Consider the following 22032-nt stretch of genomic DNA (forward strand, 5'->3'; position numbering starts at 1 on the left):
GTAATGATGCAATATGAAAAGGAGCCATGCTGCTGCTGCTGCTGCTGCTAAGTCGTTTCGGTCGTGTCCGACTCTGTGCGACCCCATAGACGGCAGCCCACCAGGCTCCTCTCTCTCTGGGATTCTCCAGGCAAGAACACTGGAGTGGGTTGCCATTTCCTTCTCCAATGCATGAAAGTGAAAAGTGAAAGTGAAGTCGTGTCCGACTCTTAGTGACCCCATGGACTGTAGCCTACCAGGCTCCTCCGTCCATGGGATTCTCCAGGCAAGAGTACTGGAGTGGGTTGCCATTTCCTTCTCCAGAAAAGTAGCCATATGGTCCCCAATGACTAGTAGTAGGACCATTCTTCCACTCCATCAATGTTGCTTAACAAAAGACTGGGAAAATCGCACTGTATGAAATGTTGTATAAAGCCTGAAAGAAATAAGCAATAACTTCTGTATTTACTATGTGTCACTTACATATGCTATATAAGCTATATATGCTATATATGCCTATATGTGCTACACTTTATATAGGCTATTTTATTTATTTAAATTCCTATAGCAACCCTGCTTAACAGGTGAGGAAAGCTCTCTAAGAGGTTGAATGACAACAACACAACATCTGGCCAATGGCCTTCCTCTAGTGAGGGGCAGGGTGGGTTTAAATCCATAGGTGCATAATTCCAAAGCCCTTGATCTTCCTCCTGGCTCTCCTGCCTTTACCGTGTAGTGTTGCAATGAGATTTGCATCAGGCTAGAATTCACATAGTCAGGGACAGGCTTTCCATGTTGTTGTGAGTTTTGGTTTTAGTGGGGAACAGTTCCTTGAATCAAAATGATCTCTGCACACAACTGGAAATTCTTCCATTTCACTTTATCATGCAGCCTGAAACTCTAGCCTTTGGGGTTGTTTCTGTGTTAATAGACATACTCCTGGGAAAGTTCCTGGTTAAGCAATCTTTTCTTCATTTATTTACCTATTAACCTGCAGTGAATCTGATTACATCCTTCCAATAACTAGCTGAGATCATGGGAATTTCCCGAGGACAGCAGGGAAGAAGGGGTCACTTGGAAGTATGGGCCACCATTCAGACAGAGTGACTAGACTCTAGACCTGGCCCCCAATTTGTCCCTTAGGTAACAGGCAGGCTTCTGGCCACTTCAGAAGCATGGCAGTGGACACGCAATTTTTCGAGCTACTTTACTTTTTACTGAGAGCTATCTCTTCAGATAGACCAGGCTGCATTATTACTTGGTGCTTTTTATTCTATTACATTTATACTACAAGAAGGCAGCATTTTGCTTTGAATAGATTTTGAAAATCTTTTGTACTTCTAAAATAAAAATATAATCTTTTAAAAAACTATTTTTTTTTGGTTTGTTTTTTTGGTTCAGATTAAGGAGCAGACCCAATGAATAATGAAAGAGAAAACAAAGCTGAAGGAGTAATCACAAAAAGGCTATTTACAAGGGATAGGATTATGATGGACTTTTTATGTATTGTTTGAATTTTTTATAATAAGAAAGCTCATTTTAGAAGGAGAACAAATAGCAGACTTTTGTTATTGGAACAAGAATGAATGAAAAAAAATTATTAGCTCTCAATGTATGGTAAGAACAAGGTGGGCAAGTTTTACTGCTTTTGTGAGGTAAAATCTGGAATTACCTCAAGAAGAGAGGCCTAGGACTTTCCTGGTGGTCTAATGGTTAAGACTTTGCCTTCCAGTACAGGGGGTGCAGGTTTGATCCCTGGCTGGGGAGCTAAGATCCCACATGATTCATGGCCAAAAAACCAGAATCAAAAACAAAAACAATATTATAACAAATTCAATGAAGGCTTTAAAAAAAAAAAAAGAAGAAGAAGAAGAAGAGAGGCTCTACTGAGAGCATGAGGAGTGGAAGTGTTAGTTGCTCAGTCATGTCTGATTCTTTGCAACCCCATGGACTGTACCTGCCAGGCTCCTCTGTCCATGGAATTCTTCAGGCAAGGATACTAGAGTTTGTAGCCATTCCCTTCTCCAGGGGATCTCCACAACATAGGGATCAAACCTAGGTCTTCTGTGTTGTAAGCAGATTCTTTTTTTTTTTTAATTTATTTATTTTAATTGGGGGCTAATTAAAATATTGTAGTGGCTTTTGCCATACATTGACATGAATCAGCCATGGGTGTACATGTGTTCCCCCATCCTGAAAGCTCCTCCTACCTCCCTCCCCATCCTATCCCTCAGGGTCATCCCAGTGCACCAGCCCTGAGCACCTTGTCTCATGCATTGAACCTGGACTGGTGATCTGTTTCACATATGATAATATACATATTTCAATGCTATTCTCTCAAATCATCCCACCCTCACCCTCTCCCACAGAGTCCAAAAGACTGTTCTGTACATCTGTGTCTCTTTTGTTGTCTCGCATATAGGGTCATCGTTACCAACTTTCTAAATTCCATATATATGTGTTAGTATACTGTATTGGTGTTTTTCATTCTGACTTACTGCACTCTGTATAATAGGCTCCAGTTTCATCCACCTCATTAGAACTGATTCAAATGTATTCTTTTTAATGGCTGAGTAATATTCCATTGTGTACCACAGCTTTCTTATCCATTCGTCTGCTGATGGACATCTAGGTTGCTTCCATATCCTGGCTATTGTAAATAGTGCTTCGATGAACATTGGGGTACACATGTCTCTTTCAATTCTGGTTTCCTCGGTGTATATGCCCAGCAGTGGGATTGGCATATGGGTCATATGGCACTGAGTCATATGGCAGTTCTATTTCCAGTTTTTTAAGGAATCTCCACACTGTTCTCCATAGTTTGCATTCCCACCAACAGTGTAAGAGGGTTCCCTTTTCTCCATACCCTCTCCAGCATTTATTGTTTATAGACTTTTGGATAGCAGCCATTCTGACCGGCGTGAGATGGTACCTCATTGTGGTTTTGATTTGCATTTCTCTGATAATGATGTCGAGCATCTTTTCATGTGTTTGTTAGCCATCTGTATGTCTTCTTTGGAGAAATGTCTGTTTAGTTCTTTGGCCCATTTTTTGATTGGGTCATTTATTTTCCTGGAATTGAGCTATAGGAGTTGCTTGTATATTTTTGAGATTAATTCTTTGTCAGTTGTGCAAGCAGATTCTTTACCATCTGAGCCACCAGGGGAGCTATAGGGTGCAGGAAAAGGAGCAGCTGAAGGGGTGATTCTCAAAGTCGTCTTTGGGCTTTCTCTTCCTGTCCCCACTCCTTTAGCCCCAAGAGTATGGCGTTCTCCCAGAACTCGTTTTTTCCCTTCTGCAAGCAAGAGTGAGAATAGTTGGAAGAACTCAGGGAGATTCCATGCTAAGAGTTCCCTGACATCTGCTAAGTCTTAGTACTTGCTGTTATTTATTAGACAACTTTGCCCAAAACATCCACTTAATATTTAGTGTGCCAAACCCTCCTAGAATTTGCCCAGGCTTCCTTGCAACATGAATCCTTCTTCTCACAATTTTTTGGCAATCCCAGAATAGTTTCACTCTCTTCCCCTTTGCTTTCATTCTGAAAACCAGTTTTGAAAAATGTTGATTCTTTCATGGTGGTTTCTATGCAACTTGGGATCCTTAACTCAATTCCCTCCTGATTTGTCAATGGTAATAGCTGCTTTGCCTTAACCAGAGTATATTGTCTTTCTGCAAAAGTTTGCATTTTTCCAGGAATAGAAGACTAGTAGGTCTTCTCAGCTTTACTGAGGCATAATTAAAAATAAAATTGTAAGATATTTGAGGTGTACAGCATGATGATTTGATATAAGAAGAGTAGTGTTTGAATGTATGCATATATTAATGTAGAAGAGCCATGCTTAACTCTTTTTTTGGCTGCCCTGTACAGCTTGCAGGATCTTAGATCCCTGCCTACGGATTGAACCTAGCCTTGGCAGTAAAAGCATGGAGTCCTGACCACTGCACTGCCAGGGAATTCCCTAAGCTTAATATTTTGCAAATAAATTCAAAACTAGTGGATAGTGATTGTGAGATAAGGTTCAATGAGATGGACTCAGCTATTTGAACTTACTCTTCTCTCACTGGTCAGTCTCTAGAGTTTCTTAGATGTATTAAAGAGCAAGAAAGCTACAAAGAGGAATATCAGAGGCTAGGACTTAAGAGAGGTTTTTGGTCATTAAAGGCAAAATGGCCATCATATCCTTTAAAATAAAATTTGTTATGTAATTATTCATTTTGTCTAACCCACAGATATCTGGTACTAGGAAAGGCTTTTATGGGTAACTGTTACACTCTCTGTGATATTCTTTGCATTACGAATCACTTATTTAGTTCCCAGTATCTCAGGAAAGCTGCTCTTCAGCGGTGTCTTAATATGACATGTTCCTCAATGGTTTTTCTTTAAAAATCTATACACCTCTGTGATCTGTTCTCTTGTCAGCTCATCTTATTTAATTTTGGCTATGCTTTTCTAAATTGAAGCCATCAGTGTTCTTGGCACCAGCAGATTTCTGTCAATCCTCCTTTCATCTATTACGTCTCTGTATCTAAGGTTGCCCACTTGGCCCCCTAACCTGTAACTATCCCAAACTGCTTGCTTGTGCTCCTCCAAACATGTTCAGCTTTTGTGCCCCACTGACTTAGATAGCTGTCTTCCGAGGCCTTCTCTCTCCCTATACATAATGAAACCACCCTAGTATGAGGCTCACCAGGCACATCACCTATCCTGCCATCTTCCACCTCCATCTTCCTCCACCTCAAGCAAAACAAGGCTGTCTGCCCTTTGTGTTCCAATACCTTGGATGGCAGTATCTCTGTCTCACTCTGCAGACTAGTGTTCTTCCAAATGGAACACAGGTTGATCCTATACAGGAAGGTACAGGAAGGCAGTATTAGATATTCTACTTACATTTATTTCAAATCTAAGGAAATAGAATAGGCCTTTCTAATCTCTAATACATGGAACTATCCTGGTACCTTCATTCAGTCCCCCATTGCACCAAGTTTGCTCTCATTCATTTGCTCATATTCAGCACATTATGAATAATATAATATATAATTATCATAATATAATTGATATTATATAGTGAATATAATATAATCACTTTTTTCTGGTTTTAAGAGGATTTGCCGGCATGCGTGATAAGTCGCTTTAGTTGTGTCCAACACTTTGTGACCCTGTGGACTGCAGCCCACCAGTCTCCTGTGTCCAGAGCATTCTCTAGGCAAAAATACTGGAGTGGGCTGCCATGCCCTCCTCCAGGGAATCTTCTGACACAGGGATCAAACCCACGTCTCTTACGTCTCCTGAATTGGCAGGCCGTTGTTTTTTTTTTTTTTTTTACCACTAGTGCCAGTGGGAAGCCCTGAAGAGGATTTATAGATTAGTTAACTTTTCCCCCTAACCTGCATGAAATGAACAAGTGCTTTAAATGTGTTTCTACAAGGTTCCCTGGATTCTAAATGACCCTTGTAATGTACGCACAGCAAACAACAAGAAAAAACCAGAGCCAACCCCTCTGTACCTCTATGAGGGCTTCCTCAGCAACAGGATGGCACATGGTTTTGTGCAATAATATGTGGTGGCCCTGCCATCAGACCCATTGTAGGTAAAAAAACAAAACAAACAAAAAAAAATAATAACAATAACAAACTGATAGCATCTTACAAAAAGATTTAAAATTATTGTTGTTATTTAGTTGCTAAGTCATGTCTGACTCTTTGCCACCCCATGGACTGTACCCGCCAGGCTCCTCTGTCCATGAGATTTCCCAGGCAAGAATACTGGAGTGGGTTGCCATTTCCTTCTCCATGATATCTTCCCAACCTAAGGCTTAAACCCATGTCTCCTGCATTGGCAGGTGGATTGTTTATCTCTGAACCACCAGGGAAGCCCTTAAAATTAAAATTATTAAGATCATGTAAAATGTAGACTTACCTCAACTGTTGCTACCTAGGAACATTATCCTAAGGGGTTGTTTTGCCCTGAGATATTAGATCAAAGTGTAATAGAGCATAGCAGAGCACAGCCTTTAGCAGGCAGCCATTGGTGTGCGCCATTACCCATCCCCCACTCCCCCATCCCAACCCCTTTACCACAGGGTAACAATGTCAGTGCTCAGCTATTGCTTAGCGTCATAATGGGCCCCTTACCTAAGTGACCAACTGTCAATGAGCAACCGTTAGTGGTCCTGCTTAGCCACTGATCAGGCACAGCAGCGGGCCCCTCCCCCAAGCAACCAACTGTTAGTGAGTGACCGTTAGTGGTCCTGCTCAGTCATTGGTTGGTGCCACAATGGGCCCTGCCCACTAGCAACCAACTGTCAAAAAGCAGCAGTTAGTGAAGGGATTCAGCCAGCAGTGGAGTGGTGGTCGTCAGGTAGATAGTGAAGAAAGAGGCAGATCCTGGCTTTCCCCCCGGGGCCCTCCAGGTCACCCAGCCTCAGGCTGGCAGGTGGGCTGGAGGACCCAGGGAATAGGCTGGGCGCTGTGTCCTGTAGGGCTCCAGGGTCCTTGTGAAGGCCACTCACTGGCCAGTCCCAGGCCTTGAGGTGACAGTGAACCTTTCCCCCATCCCTGCATCTGCAACCTAATGGTGGTGGCCATCTGCATAGGATGTAGTCTGTGGGACCCAACAGGTGGAGAAGATGGAAGGCCAGTTAAGTCCTAAGGTGGGTCTGGAGCCTGGCCCTGAGGAAGCTGCCAACTGAGATCTTCCTCCTCTTAACAGGACCTGAACCTCAGAGAGTGAAATTGAGCCTTGGTACCTTGCCCTTTCTTGTCAGAAAAGAATATTTGTTTGGTGAAGGTTTACAGGAACATGGTTACATGACCATGACCTGACCTCAGGAACAAAGGATCTGACACCAAGAAGTTTGCAACAACTAACCCTCACCTTTCCTATAAAAGGACTTTGTTAAAGGCTTTCCCTGGTGGCTCAGATGGTAAAGCATCTGTCTACAATGTGAGAGACCTGGTTTCGATCCCTGGGTTGGGAAGATACCCTGGAGAAGGAAATGGCAACCCACTTCAGTACTCTTGCCTTGAAAATCCCATGGACGGAGGAGCTTGGTGCAGGCTACTATCCGTGGGGTCGCAAAGAGTCGGGTATGACTGCGCGACTTCACTTTCTTTCTTAAAAGACTTTTAGGGAGTTTGAGATTCTTTTAAGGCATAAACCACCTGTCTCCTTGCAGAGCTGTTCCAAACTCCGAAGTTTTGGTACTGTTCAGCCTCACTGTGTGTTGGACTCATGGACTTACATTTAGGTAACAAAAGGAATACAGTAATGGAAATCTATGATGATTATAATAAGTTACAAATGGTAAATATCCCTGATTGTCAGAAAATACTAAAACATTTATCAGGAGCATGTAATACAAAAGTTTAGAGACCAGTGCCATGGCACTGAATGCTTAGCGCTGTTGGAGGAGGGAGACGGTGTCATCTTCATCTTTGTAGCTCCAGTATCTCCAGCACCAAGCACAGTGATTGGAATATACTATGTGCCCAGTAAATAGTGAGTGGATAAATCAATGGAAGATCCAGTACAGAAAGTGAATGCTGTTTAGAGAAACCCAAGTCATTTTTTTTTTCCTAGTCTGAGCTGTTACTCAGTGCAACCTCAAACTAGTGGGGAGGAACCAAGGTGAAAGAATCATCTTGACTCAGATGCCTGAAGTGGATTTATGTCTTAGTACATGTGGCAAAATGATGATCCTGCAATGTGAATATGTCTGGTAAGGTCATCACTTCCTGTCTGATGGACAAAGAGAGACTCAGTTCAAGGGAATAATTGGGGATCATTCTCAAAATTTCACCCTAAAACTGCACTCCCTTGCTCAGATCCTCATCCAGGTCTTGTCCTTTCACATCTTCCACTTGTGCCACTGTTAACTGTGGAAACTGTGGAACCTGAAATGTTCACTTGAATTTCTGACCTCTAGTGTGGTCAGTCCCACAGGTATTTTCTCATAAATGATTACAACTTACCTAACTCTGCAAGCCCAGGCTTTGTCCTTCAACGTAGAGACAAAAGTCTTTCAGATTCATATCATGATACTGCAGCAACAAATCATACTAGGACTCAGTTGTTTTACTATTTAAGGATTAGTTATACTCAGAAGTTCTGGATCCCTCATAGAGGAATGCTTTAATCATTTATATTCATAAATAATAATATTAAGTGCCCTCTCTCTCTTTAGTCACTAAGTCGTGTCTACTTCTTGCAATCCCATGGATGGTAGCCTGCCAGGTTCCTCTGTACATGGGATTCTCCAGGCAAGAATACTGGAGTGGGTTGCCGTTTCCTTCTCCAGGAGATCTTCCCAACCCAGGAACTGAACCCAAGTCTTCTGCATTGCAGGCAGATCTTTTATCAACTGAGCTATGAGGGAAGCCCCAATATTAAGTCCTTGCTTTCCATAGCAATATTAAGTGCTAAGGAAAGCAATTGCTTTTTTCAGTTGCTAAGTCATGTCCAACTCTTTGCAACCTCATGGACTGTAGCACATCAGGCTCCTCTATCCTCTACTGTTTCCCAGAGTTTGCTCAGATTCATGTCCACTGAATCAGTGAAAAAGCAATATGGGCTAGCAATTTACTTGTGTTTTCAGAAGTAAAGAAATATATAATTTCCCCAGTATTTTAAAGGAGTGAAACAATGTCTTGCTCAGTCATGTCTGACTCTTTGCGACCTCATGAACTGTAGCCCACCAGACTCCTCTGTCCTTGGAATTTTCCAGGCAAGAATACTGGAGTGTGTAGCCATTCCCTTCTCCACGGGTATTCCCAACCCAAGGACTAAACCTCGGTCCCCTGTGTCTCCTCCATTGCAGGCAGATTATTTACCACCTGACCCACCAGGGAAACCTCAATAACTAGTACTATTAAAAAAATACTTTGGTAGCAAATGTTTAATTTATCTCTGTCATCTTGATTAAATGCTTTCTCAGATTTTATGGCAGATATAAACTGACCTAGTATGTCTTAGTACTAGCGAGGTAAGCATTTCACAAATGATATTGATGTACAACTAAATGTTCATGATAAATATAGAGTATTCATTTTAAGCACTAATGTTTTTCATTGCATTGTTGTGAAAGAGTAGCAACCATCAATAACAGGGAAAGACAGCCTTTTGTAATTCACTGCCCGTGAGCATACCAGGCCATTGGAAACAACACGAACACAGGAAGCACATCTTTTCATCCACTGTTTTAGCACCTACGTCTAGTATGGTGCCTAGCACATAATAGGAATCTAATAAAAATGTGTCAAGTAAATGAATGAATTACGTATAAGTTTATTTCTGCCCCCAGCCACACATTATATCTCTCTCTGCTTATGAATGCAAGCCTAAAATAACAGTTGTTAACTTAGGACAGTAGCCTTTACTTTCTGATCTGGGGAACCATGATGCTTTTGGAGATGCTGAGGGGTTCTGCAAACAGTAATGACTTTCTGCCAAACCTTTACATTGCCTGAGTGTATTTGTCAGGATTCTTAGCTACAATACAATCTAGCTTCAGTCAAACAAAGAATGATTGGTTCAGGAATACCAACAAAGGTGGAACAAATGAGTAAAGAGCAGGACTCAGACTGGGCTTCAAAAAAGTTCAACATCTCCATCTCTCAGCAGGTTAGCTTCATGAATGTTCACAGCAGACCAGTTTCTTTTAGTGGGACACATGGTTTATGACAACCATTAAGCTTTGTATCTTGGAATTTTAGTCACTGGATAAAGACCAACTAAAAGCTTTCTTTGGCTTTAAAGTTTAAAATCTTGGAGGAAGAATTTTGTTTATAAAAGAATTTGGCTATTGAAAAAGATTTGAACATTTTTTGCTCTAAGTAATTAATTAGTGTTCCTACCCCCCCTTTTCTTAAACCCCTCACTTTAGTCTCATCTGCTTTTCTTCAGCATCATTCCTCTAATTCTGAGCCTGGGTCTCCTTGCCCAGTCTTTCCCAGTCTTAACTTTCCTCCAGGCATATTTGGCCCTTAGATTTCCTGTTCCTTGTGATTGATATGCCTTTTAGTCTTTTTATCTTCTTGTCTTGAGTGAAGACTCCTTATCCAAGGAGTCCCATTCCAAATTCTGTCTGGGAGGAATTGAGGCATGTAATGTGTAAGTTTCAAAATGACATAAACCATAGCTGTATTAAATCTTCCTGGTGCTTTCAGAAGGTTTTCATTAAGGACAAAAGGCAGTTATTTTATATCTACTGTAGTCCCAAGCAGCGTGTAAATAGGGTAGAAGTTCTTAAAATAACTTAAAAAAAAAAATAAAGTGGGACACCTTAAATCATCAGACAACTAGAATTTTCAGCACTTCACTGAAAGAAGTGCTAAGAAATGACCTTAATTAGTAAAAAGGTAAATATATGTGGAAGCAGAAATGATCAATGCAGCCTTTCTTTTCTGTTTCTGGACAGTCAGTTAAGGCTCCTTCTCCATCAGCCACAGCATATCCTTCACCTGAGTCAGATTTGACAATGACATTATTTCACTATGACTGAAAGAGATACTGGCCCATTTTTAGAGCAGGATATTTCATCTTCCTTATTCTACTTAAACTTTTGTGCTGAATTTAGAAAATGTGAGAAACTTATCCTGGAAATACATGTTAATCCCTGAGAAAATAATTACTAATTAAGTCTCATGACTCTAAGAAGTACCATGATTATCCTCGTTTTACAGATGAGAGAATGGAAGCATAAATACATTAAGGAACTTACCACAGGCCCCAGAGCTAGGTTTTGAACCTAATATTCTAACTCCTAAGCTCACACTTTTGAGTGGTTTGATATTTTTCTTCCCTCATAAAGGTAATGAATATGTTCCCTTCCTTTATCATTGGTTACCCATATTTATGATCATTAAAAATAATTAATTAAAAAATTTTTAAAAATTACTTTCATTAATTTAATAGAAATAGATTTTAATTTCTTAGAATAAAGACTTCAGGAAATGTTGGCTGGTACCCATTTTAAGAATATGATTACTTATAGAAGAAATTTACTTATCAAATATTTTGAAAGTTGTCAACTGAAAACTGTTCAACCATAATAGCAACAAAGTTGCTTGAGGCACACTATCTATTTAGGAAGAAGACAATGTAGCCTCTGTCCAGTTTTCTCTTCTTTTTTTCCTTTCTTGAAGGATTATTCTTAAAGCCATTAGGAACAAAGCTGCTGTCTCCACAGGAAGGGAGAAGGAAATATGGTACTGGAGTCCAAAAAAGAAGGGATTCATTTGGGAGACCTGGCCTGCATTTATGTCAGAGACCAACCAGGATAAGAACTGCCTTCATGTGGAGGGGTAGCCAGATGTGGGTGTCAGAACTCAAATGAAGTCAGGGAGGGAGCACCCACTGGAGGTAACCCAGCACAGAGTGCCAGAGCCCAAGAATGAGGGACAGACTGACATGAGATTTACAAACACAACTGGAGGGGGAGACATGTCCATGCCATGAGACTGAATGCAGCATGGGGAGTCAGAGAGAAGAAAGAGTCTGCTCGGAAGGGTATAGTCTGTCATGGGACACTAGAACTTATATGGTGGTAGGGGGGCACCTTCTGTGGGTTGTTGGAACCCAAGTGGATTGAAAAAGGCATTTGGGTAGAGGATGGGTGGCATAGGAGATGGCAGATTGATTAGATATGGGGAGTTGATCAAATAAAAGGTATACATGATAATGGTGGCTGCATTTATCACAGTTTGAATAAAGTGTTACAGATACAGATAGGGAAAAAAATGAGAGTGAACTTGATACTGTACTGCAGTCAGACACAACTGAGCAACTTCACTTTCCTGCACTGGAGAAGGAAATGGCAACCCACTCCAGTGTTCTTGCCTGGAGAATCCCAGGGACGGGGGAGCCTGGTGGGCTGCCGTCTATGGGGTCGCACAGAGTTGGGCACGACTGAAGCGACTTAGCAGCAGCAGCAGTTGGAGATATTGTGCATGGTGTTTTCTCTTTATATACTTATTTTAAAAAGAGAAATAGAGCTACAAACAAATGTATATGTGTGTACTTTCTAGTTCTGCCCATACATAGGGTTCAAAAAGCAGTGATATCTCGATAGACATGAATACATTTAGTGTCTATATCTTGACTTCTAAATACCATCCTCCAAGGAATCAGAAATCCTTGGAAAAATAACTAATTCCAGGACTATGAGAAGCAAAGCACAAGATGAGACTGGTAAAATAAGTTATTCCAGAAGAGAAGGAAATGCTCAAAGAGTAATTTCAAAAGGAAACAGAACTCCTCAACCATTTGTTCTCTGTAAGGGCACTTCTTATATCCTGATATAACAATGGATTTGAGGTGACTGGCCAGAGATAGATTGGCCAAAACTAAAATGGGAGGGGACGGATTGTTGAAGCTTGAGATGGATGGAAATTAAAGGTGATGAAGATAAATGTAGATTGAAGACTCCTGAGAACATGAGGGAAAATAGAATATGTAGGAAGGATATTGGGGAAGTCCTTGAAGAAGAAATGAACAATTGGTAATGTCTGGGGTCTAGGCACAGACTTTTATTAAGAATCATATCAGAGAATAGCAAAAGATACAAGAAACTATCCTGGATTTTGGATCTATGTAAAGTTGCTTTACATAAAGAAAAAAACTGGAAAAGTTCAGTTTTCATTCCAATCCCAAAGAAAGGCAATGCCAAAGAATGCTCAAACTATTGCACAATTGCACTCATCTCATACGCTAGCAAAGTAATGCTCAAAATTCTCCAAGCCAGGCTTTAACAGTATGTGAACTGTGAACTTTCAGATGTTCAAGCTGGATTTAGAAAAGGCAGAGGAACCAGAGATGAAATTACCAACATCCGCTGGATCATCGAAAAAGCAGGAGAGTGCAAGGAAAACATCTATTTCTGTTTTATTGACTATGCCAAAGCCTTTGACTGTGGGAATCACAATAAACTGTGAAAAATTCTTCAAGAAATGGGAATACCAGACCACCTTACCTGCCTCCTGAGAAATCTGTATGCAGGTCAAGAAGCAACAGTTAGAACCAGACATGGAACAACAGACTGGTTCCAAATCGGGAACTGTATCAAGGCTATTCATTGTCACCCTGCTTATTTAATTTATATGCAGAGTACATCATATGAAATGCCAGGCTGGATGAAGCACAAGCTGGAATCAAGATTGCCAGGAGAAATACCAATAACCTTAGATACCAAATGACACCACCCTTATGGCAGAAAGTGAAGAAGAACTAAAGAGCCTCTTGGTGAAAGTGAAAGTGAAAGAGAAGTTGGCTTAAACTCAACATTCAGAAAACTAAGATCATGGCATCCAGTCCCATCACTTCATGGCAAATAGATGGGCAAACAATGGAATCAGTGACAGACTTTATTTTTTGGGGCTCCAAAATTACTGCAAATGGTGACTGCAGCCATGAAATTAAAAGACACTTGCTCCTTGGAAGAAAAGTTATGACCAACATAGACAGCATATTAAAAACAGAGACATTACTTTGCCAACGAAGGTCCATCTAGTCAAAGCTATGGTTTTTTCAGTAGTCATGCATGGATGTGAGAGTTGGACTGTGAAGAAAGCTGAGTGCCGAGGAATTGATATTGAACTGTGGTGTTGGAGAAGACTCTTGAGAGTCCCTTGCACTGCAAGGAGATCCAACCAGTCCATTCTGAAGGAGATCAGCCCAGGGATTTCTTTGGAAGGAATGATGCTAAAGCTGAAACTCCAGTACTTTGGCCACCTCATGAGAAGAGTTGACTCATTGGAAAAGACTCTGATGCTTGGAACAATTGAAGGCAGGAGGAGAAGGGGACAACAGAAGATGAGCTGGTTGGATGGCATCACCAACTCAATGGACATGAGTTTGAGCAAGCTCCGGGAGTTGGTGATGGACAGGGAAGCCTGGTATGCTGCAATTCATGGGGTAGCAAAGAGTGAGACACGACTGAGTGGCTGAGTGACTGAACTGAATTGAAAGTTGCTAGTTTCAAAGACTATGGAGTCTAGACTGTCTCTCTTTGGGATGGAGAGCAATGAGAAAAATTGTTTCAACCTGAACTTGTGATGATATCTGGTTGTTCCAGTTAAAAGCACATCTATTGATTTGAATGTTAAAGTCTGAGGTGCTACAACTGAAAAAAAGCTTAGGAGGAAAAAAATTAATCTGCTCTATTAAAAAATTAATAGCTTATAGATAATTTGCCTTCATTTATAGGGAAGCAGTCACATGCAGCACAGTAGGTCTTAGGTTAGTCATTAAGATTTCTAGGGGCATTTAAAATAGTGTCAGAAATCATCAGCAATCACTGGTGTGGTGAAAAGGGAACCAGTTGCTTCAAAGTCTATTTTTACCACTTCCCAAATGTGCATCCTTGAATAAGTTATTTCCCTTCTTTGAATATTATTTTCTCACCTGTAAAGTGGGACTAAGAATAGCTGTTTTGTTGTGTTATAAAGGACACTATAGGTGTTCTCTCAATAATTGTTAACACCTGTCACCTTCCTTTTCAATTTAATACATATTTTTTCTATCCTGGAATGCTCTCATCATAGCTAAAACCAAACAAAAATCATAGTCTAAAGTCTTAGGTAGAGTGCAATTTAACCAGTTTAGTATAAAGGCTGGGCTCTGCATTAGGAATCAAAGGCCAGGTCACTTTTTTTTTTTTTTTGCACTTTAAGGAAGGTCTTGGGTAAGACAGCAGCACAGGATACCAGGGGAGATGATGCAGAGCCTCCTTTTTCAGGAGGCCCTTGTGTTGGCAAATGGCACAGATAGACAGATGGTGTCAGAGAATGTTTTCTCCCTTTTCACATGACCCTCTCTTGCCAAAAGTCTACCTCATCCTTTTGGAAGGATGCTGGGTTTCCCTAAGGAGTAACCAGAAACGTTTTTAATGGCCGGTGATATAAGGAGGCTAAGATCTATCTTGCCATGCCATAGAAGCTCTCTGTAACACAGCTCAAGAGAGAGAAAGAAAAGCAGGAATCCATTTTGTATTTGTGTGAAAACTGGATACAATTACTTAGGCAATTTTGTACTCTGTAATTGTTTCACTGTAACAGGACTATGTTCCCTTCTCATCAATGCTTTTTATACCGTGTATTTTTGTTTGTTTATTGTTTTTGCTTTGGGGTTTTCATAGTATTCCATTGAATAGCTGTGCCTTATTACTTAACCAAACCCCTAAAAGGAGATTTTGGTTTCCTTTTAACTATTTATTATTATTACTAATATACTGTAATTAATATCTTCTTTCATATATCTTTGTGTATACCACTGATGTGTCCTTAGGATGAATTGCTAGAAGTGGAAATACTAGGTTTTCAACACACATTACCAAATTGATCTCCAGAAGCTTTTAGAAAATTTTATTTCTTTGAAGAAAGAAATATTTCTTTATTTCTTTGAAGTAATTACTGTGTAATTACTATTTTTAAAATTTCTGCAAATGGTTTAGATAATCAATAACAATAATTGCTAATGCATATACAGTATAGTGTTTATCGCGTACCAAGCACTTTCCCATCACTTTGTATATGTGTAGGAAGAATTTTAAAATGACCCATAAGGCTCCCTGTCCCCTAGCTTAAGCAACTTGTTTAATACCTGAGAGTGTGACTATCAGGAGATAATATTCCTATGATTATATTATTTTACATGGCAAGAGGAATTTTGCAGAGGTAATTAACACCCTAGATTAGTTGACTTTACTATACGTAGATTATCTAGTGCTCCTGATCTTACCACATGAGCACCTGAAATCTGAGTTTACAGGTCAGAGACATGAGAGGGACTTAACATGAGAGTGATTATCCTTAGTGGTCTTAAAAATGGTGAGAGTCCATGGCAAGGAATGCAACTAATGTTTAGTTCCTGAGAGTGGCCCCTGACTGACAACAAGAAATGGGGGCCAGTCCTATAGCTGGAGTAATAAGCCCAACCCTACTCTGGAGTTAAGGCTTCCCAGGTGGCTCCGTGGCAAAGAATCTGTCTGCCAATGCAGGAGACACGTATTTGACCCCTGGGTTGGGAATATCCCCTGGAGAAGAAAATGGCACCCCACTCCAGTATTGTTGCCTGAAGAATTCCATGAACAGAGGAGCTTGGAAGGCTACAGTCCATGGGGTCACAAAGTGTTGGACATGACTCATTGACTGAGCATGCACTCTGGAGTTAAGATGTATCTTACTTTTGAAGACATGCAGATTGATTTCAATTACATTTTAAACCTATTTTGTTTGTCTAATATAATGTTTTCTTTAGAATTCACTTTTAAAATTTCCTATTCTAAAGCCTCTTTAGAAAAATTTGGCCTGGTTGATGTGGTGATGTCAACCTTGTCATACACTGAGCAAAGAACCCAGCCATGACATCCAGACTTCTGACCTACAGAACTGTAACTAATAAACTGTTTGTTTGTTTTTAAGTAGGGCATAAAAGCCATATTGAAGAGGTTCCTACTGGCCAAAGTGGAGATAATTTGAGTATCAAAATAAATATAATAACAGATTGTAACCCACTGAATAAAATGAATCTAGATAGATACTATGAAAGTGTTAATTGCTCAGTCATGTCCGACTCTTTGTTACTCCATGGACTATATAGCCTGCCAGGCTCCTCTGTCCATGGAATTCTCCAGGTAAGAATACTGAAGAGGATTGCCATGCCCTCCTTTAGGGGATCTTCCCAACCCAGGAATCAAACCCAGGTCTCCCACATTGCAGGCAGATTCTTTACTGTCTGAGCCACTAGGGAAGCCGATTAGATACTATAGACAAATTAACATATACATCAATGTTTAAAGAGAAGTATGGTATTTACAGCATTTCAAAGTAACTCTCCACAAAATACTAATTGCAAATTGCAAAAAAAATTAATTCTATAGAGGAGAAACTTGACAGATACTACCTTAATTAAGCGTTCAAAGTGAACATCATCAGTAATGGACACATGGAAATCAGATGATAGAATGCAATGAGAAGAACACAAATAATTTCTGTGATATTCCTGCCAAACACGCATAGCCTGGGTCTAATTTTGAAAATAATCAGACCCAAATTGAAGGGCATTTGACAAAATAACTGGCCTGTAATCTTCTAAAGTGTCAAGATAGTGAAAACCAAGGAAAGACAGTTCCAGACAGAAAGCCCACAATTCATTTACTCAACCACTAATAGACATTTAGGTAGTTTCTAATTTGGGGCTATGAGAAACAGTGCTGCTGTGAACATTCTTGTACATGTTTCCTGTGACGGTATGTGCACATTTCTGTGGGAGGAGATTGGCTGGGTTGTATAACTGCACTGTTCTCTAAAGCAATTGAACCAATTTGCACACTTATTACAGTGTATGAATTTTCTGGTTGTTCTAGCTTCTTACCAGCATTTGGTATTGTCTGCCTTTTTCATTTTAGCCACCCTACTGTGTTTATAGAGGTACTGCAATTTGATTTTAAGTTGGATTTTCCTAATGAATGAAGTTCAGCTCTTTAAAATATTTATTGGCCTTTTGGTTATCAGCTTCCGTGTTTTATTTTGTTTTTGTGGAGTGGCTTTTCAGGCCTTCTGCCCCAGTTTCTATTGTGCAGTCTGCCTTTTCCTTATTTACTTCTATGTGTTTTAAAAATACATATGTATTCTGGATTCCAATCTTTGTTAAATATATGTATTGCAAATACATTTTCCTACTCTTTGGGTTGTCTTTTAACTCCCTGAGTGGTGTATTTGGATGAACAGAAGTTCTTTATTTGAGTATTTCCCAACTTAATACATTTTCCATTTATGATTAGCATTTTTGGTGAACTGTTTAAAAAATCTTTGCCAACTCCAAGGTCATGAGTATGTTCGCCTATGTGTTCTTCTAAAAGCCTCATTTTTTATCTATTGCATGTAGATCTTTAATACATCTGGAATTGATTTTTGTGAATGTTGGGAGGTATGGGGTCAAGATTCATTTTTTCCATATGGACAACCAATTGACACAGGAATATTTATTAAGGACTCTTTTTTGTGTATTTCACAGCAGTGTGACTCACCTCTTCCATAAATCAGGTGACTATGTGTGGATCTGTTTCTTGACTCTATACTTACTGTTCATTGTTCTATTTATCCATCCTTTTTCCAATAATACACTGTCTTAATTACTGCAACTTCATAATGAATATTATTATATGGTGCTGTAAATCCCCCAGCTTTGTCCAGCTTTGTTCTCTAAGATTCCCTTGGCTATTTGTATTTGAAGTTCTATACATATTATTAAATCAGCTTGCCAAACTCATATACACACAAAAAATCTAGGATTTCAGTTGGGATTGTATAAATCAGTTTGAAGGAGCTGACATCCTTACAATATTACATCTTTTCTACTGTTTAAATAATTTGCTGAGAGTCCCACAATATTGTAGTAGTGGAGGTGGAATTTAATCTTTGTTAGCCTTACTCCAAAGCTCAACACTACTCTGGAATTAAGGTATGCCTTAGTTTTGAAGACATGGAGATTGACTTCAATTATATTTTAAACAAACCTATTTTGTTGGCCTAATATGGTGTTTTCTTTAGGATTCTCTTTTTAAAATCTATTGCATGAATATCTTAGATGTCTTATATTTTTGATTGCCACTGATAGATAGTAGCCATATGTTAGTTACTCTTTCATATATTATTGATCGTTATATTTTGAACCAACATATTTTGGTTCCCAATAGGAAAAGGGGTACATCAAGGCTGTGTATTGTCACCCTGCTTATTTAACTTCTATGCAGAGTACATCATGAGAAACGCTGGACTGGAAGAAACACAAGCTGGAATCAAGATTGCCGGGAGAAATATAAATAACCTCAGATATGCAGATGACACCACCCTTATGACAGAAAGTGAAGAGGAACTCAAAAGCCTCTTGATGAAAGTGAAAGTGGAGAGTGAAAAAGTTGGCTTAAAGCTCAACAGTCAGAAAACGAAGATCATGGCATCTGGTCCCATCACTTCATGGGAAATAGATGGGGAAACAGTGGAAACAGTGTCAGACTTTATTTTTGGGGGCTCCAAAATCACTGCAGATGGTGACTGCAGCCATGAAATTAAAAGACGCTTACTCCTTGGAAGGAAAGTTATGACCAAGCTAGATAGCATATTCAAAAACAGAGACATTACTTTGCCAACAAAGGTTCGTCTAGTCAAGGCTATGGTTTTTTCTGTGGTCATGTATGGATGTGAGAGTTGGACTGTGAAGAGGGCTAAGCACCGAAGAATTGATGCTTTTGAACTGTGGTGTTAGAGAAGACTCTTGAGAGTCCCTTGGACTGCAAGGAGATCCAACCAGTGCATTCTGAAGGAGATCAGCCCTGGGATTTCTTTGGAAGGAATGATGCTAAAGCTGAAACTCCAGTACTTTGGCCACCTCATGCGAAGAGTTGACTCATTGGAAAAGACTCTGATGCTGGGAGGGATTGTGGGCAGGAGGAGAAGGGGACGACAGAGGATGAGATGGCTGGATGGCATCACTGACTTGAGGACGGGAGTCTGGGTGAACTCTGGGAGTTGGTGATGGACAGGGAGGCCTGGCGTGCTGTGATTCATGGGGTCACAAAGAGTCGGACATGACTGAGCGACTGAACTGAACTGATTTTGGTAGTACTTTTAAAGTCAAGGGGAAAATCCTCTACAACCAAATTCTTACTATTTGTCCTTGTATCACAGGATTATTTTTTTCTCTCAGCCCCTCCCACCTCTGACCCCACAGGCAAAAAGAGAACTCTTCCTTCCCTCTTTCTCTGAGGGAAAAAAATGTTTTTTATTTTGATTTATTTTTTTTACCTCTCTAGCTTTCATAGGATATTTTTGAGATTTTTCATATAAGGACTTTCTAATCATTGTGCAGATAATATGGGTCCCCATGGAAAGAGAACATGAAATAAAGAATAGTAGAGAATTTTCCATTCCTTTTCTGTGTGAAGGACTAAGTTGAAACATAAATTGAAACCGGAAAAGGCTATTTGACATCTTTCACTACACTCTCCCCTTTCAGCCCCTCTTCCCACATCAGTAGTTCCCTCCATTTTCTTCAGTGTAAGCTGCTCAGCCTGAGTTAGGTGCTCTCCTATCACTGAAAATCCCAACCAGACCTACCTTAGGGCCCACCTTTGATGGTTCAAAATCAGCGCCCTGCTTCCTCTGTGGTCAAACTTGTAACCACTTCAGTGCAGCTGAACTAAAATATGAGTTTGCTTTTCTAGGGAAGGAAGATGTTTTTTGTTTTGTTTGTTGACCCAAATTTGAGAGAACTGGAAAGGGGAAATAGGAAGTAAACATAATTTTCTTCCCTCAGATTTTCCTTTTTTTTTTTACTCTCTCTAAACTTTACTGTAATGTCTTTAATCTTTCTCTTTGTTTCTTCACATCTTAGCCTGGATATCTTTTCTTTAACTAGCAATAACAGGAAAATGAGTTAATACTTCTTACTTATTATTATTTCATTCATTCAAAATGTATTAGTGTGATCACGTTCCAGATACTGTCGTTTAACAGCATTTTAGAGTATTGTTAAAAAGTGGTAGGTTGCTATTTTTCTTTAAAAACTAAAAAAACATCCAACACTTTTGTGTAGCATTTAAAAGGAAAATTCCTCACATAATCGATTCTTTGTGCAAAAGCGATTTATTCAGAAGTATTGAAACCCCACAGATACATTCTTCTGTTTTACTTTTTGATAGTGGAATTAAGTTTCCAAGGATTTTTATCTTTCCCCTTCCAGAACCACCTACACATCTTTTTACCTATAGTCTCACTGAGCTGTGTTGAAATTACAAATAAAACTCTACTGGAGTTTTAAAATAGGAAATTTGGTAGCTATAATTTTCTCATGCTACTATTGAAGAGCAATGACTGAACTATTTTTTAACCTATGCCTATATTGATGGATACTTTTCTAGAAGCATTTTTTGCACTGCTTTATATGGTGAAGCATCAAACTCACCTGGATGCTTCATATCATCCCAGCCTATATCAGCTCGGAATTGTGTTTGGCTGAAAGTTATTGAACCTGGTGGCAGAAGCTTGGGAATTTATTCTTCTCATAACAACAAGTCCAGAGAAAAGTAGTCCTCAGCTGTCGCAGCAGTACTTGATGTCATTAGGATCCCAGGGTCCCTTTGGCTTTATTCTCTACAATAGTTAGTGTGTATCTTGATGGTCTCCCTACACCTAGTTTCACATCCACATTCCAGGAAAGAATGAAAGAGGAAGGATGTGAAGAAGGGGCAGTGCCCATATGAAAAGGCAAGTCTTGTCCCCAGATTCCCAGCTTACAGTTCATTGACTGGAACTGTGTCACATGGTCACTTGGATCCTCAGGGGTATCAAGGAAGGGCAATGTTTTAACTCTGAACAAAATTGGATTCTTTTAGGATGGAAAATGGGAAGAATGGATACTGTCAACTGGCTGTCTGCCACAGTTTTATATACCAGATGATAACATTTCCTCAGCAGTAATAGTGAAAAGCATATCAAAATTCCATTTAATTGTTGAACTCTGTAAACTTCCTTGTAACCTTGACATTGGCACTTCTCTTTTAATGAGCAAGCTTATAATCAGCAATGGAGCAATGCATTTGTGACCATTAGTCAAGAGTAAAAGTATTGTGTTTCATTTAGTTAAAAATGTCAGAAGAAATTTCTTGTACAAGGCACAACAAGTTTGTACAAAAATTATTTAATTATATTCAAAATTAAAGATCAAGCTAACTGGATATTTCAGGGATTTCACAGGGTTGTTGCAACCTGGTAGGGTCAAGGTGCTCAGAACTAGTCCCAGTTTGGCAGGCTCGAAGATGGGTATGTTTGGTATACGGGGCATTCAGTACCAGAACCCACTGGATAATCATTTATAAACTTGAATATAATTGTATTAATTCTATAATAGGTAATATAATTATTTAGGAAAAAGACATCTTATAGTGTTTATTACTTTTAATTATACAAATATACATATATATATTCTCATTATTAAAAAGAAAAATAAAGGTCTATATTTTAGCCTGTGAAAAGTGAAAGTCACTCAGTTGTGTC

The 22032-nt window shown here is 39.6% G+C and overlaps 1 protein-coding gene and 1 long non-coding RNA gene across 10 annotated transcripts in view; one reads left to right on the forward strand and one right to left on the reverse strand.

Annotated features, from left to right (window-relative positions):
- Nucleotides 1–6085, reverse strand: part of LOC133259647 (uncharacterized) — a 32061-nt gene extending 25976 nt beyond the window's left edge. Inside the window, exons 1-3 of one of the 3 annotated variants that reach the window (XR_009740469.1) lie at nucleotides 5900–6085; nucleotides 4759–4825; nucleotides 1349–3274 (exon numbers count right to left, since the gene is read on the reverse strand). This is a non-coding gene — a long non-coding RNA (uncharacterized LOC133259647). Of the gene's footprint in view, nucleotides 1–1348; nucleotides 3275–4670; nucleotides 4826–5899 lie in introns of those variants that run through there. The other 2 variants (XR_009740472.1, XR_009740470.1) reach the window with 2 other exon arrangements.
- CCDC148 (coiled-coil domain containing 148) overlaps nucleotides 1–22032 on the forward strand; it is a 293619-nt gene that overhangs the window by 55081 nt on the left and 216506 nt on the right. Inside the window, exon 1 of one of the 7 annotated variants that reach the window (XM_061437308.1) lies at nucleotides 6319–6632. The exons of 4 other annotated variants lie outside the window; for them this stretch is intronic. The gene's annotated coding sequence lies outside the window, so the exon portion shown is untranslated. Of the gene's footprint in view, nucleotides 1–6318; nucleotides 6633–22032 lie in introns of those variants that run through there. 2 more of the 7 variants (XM_061437327.1, XM_061437356.1) reach the window with 2 other exon arrangements.

This window comes from Bos javanicus, chromosome 2, assembly GCF_032452875.1.
Source record: "Bos javanicus breed banteng chromosome 2, ARS-OSU_banteng_1.0, whole genome shotgun sequence".
Classification (NCBI taxonomy): Eukaryota; Metazoa; Chordata; class Mammalia; order Artiodactyla; family Bovidae; genus Bos; species Bos javanicus.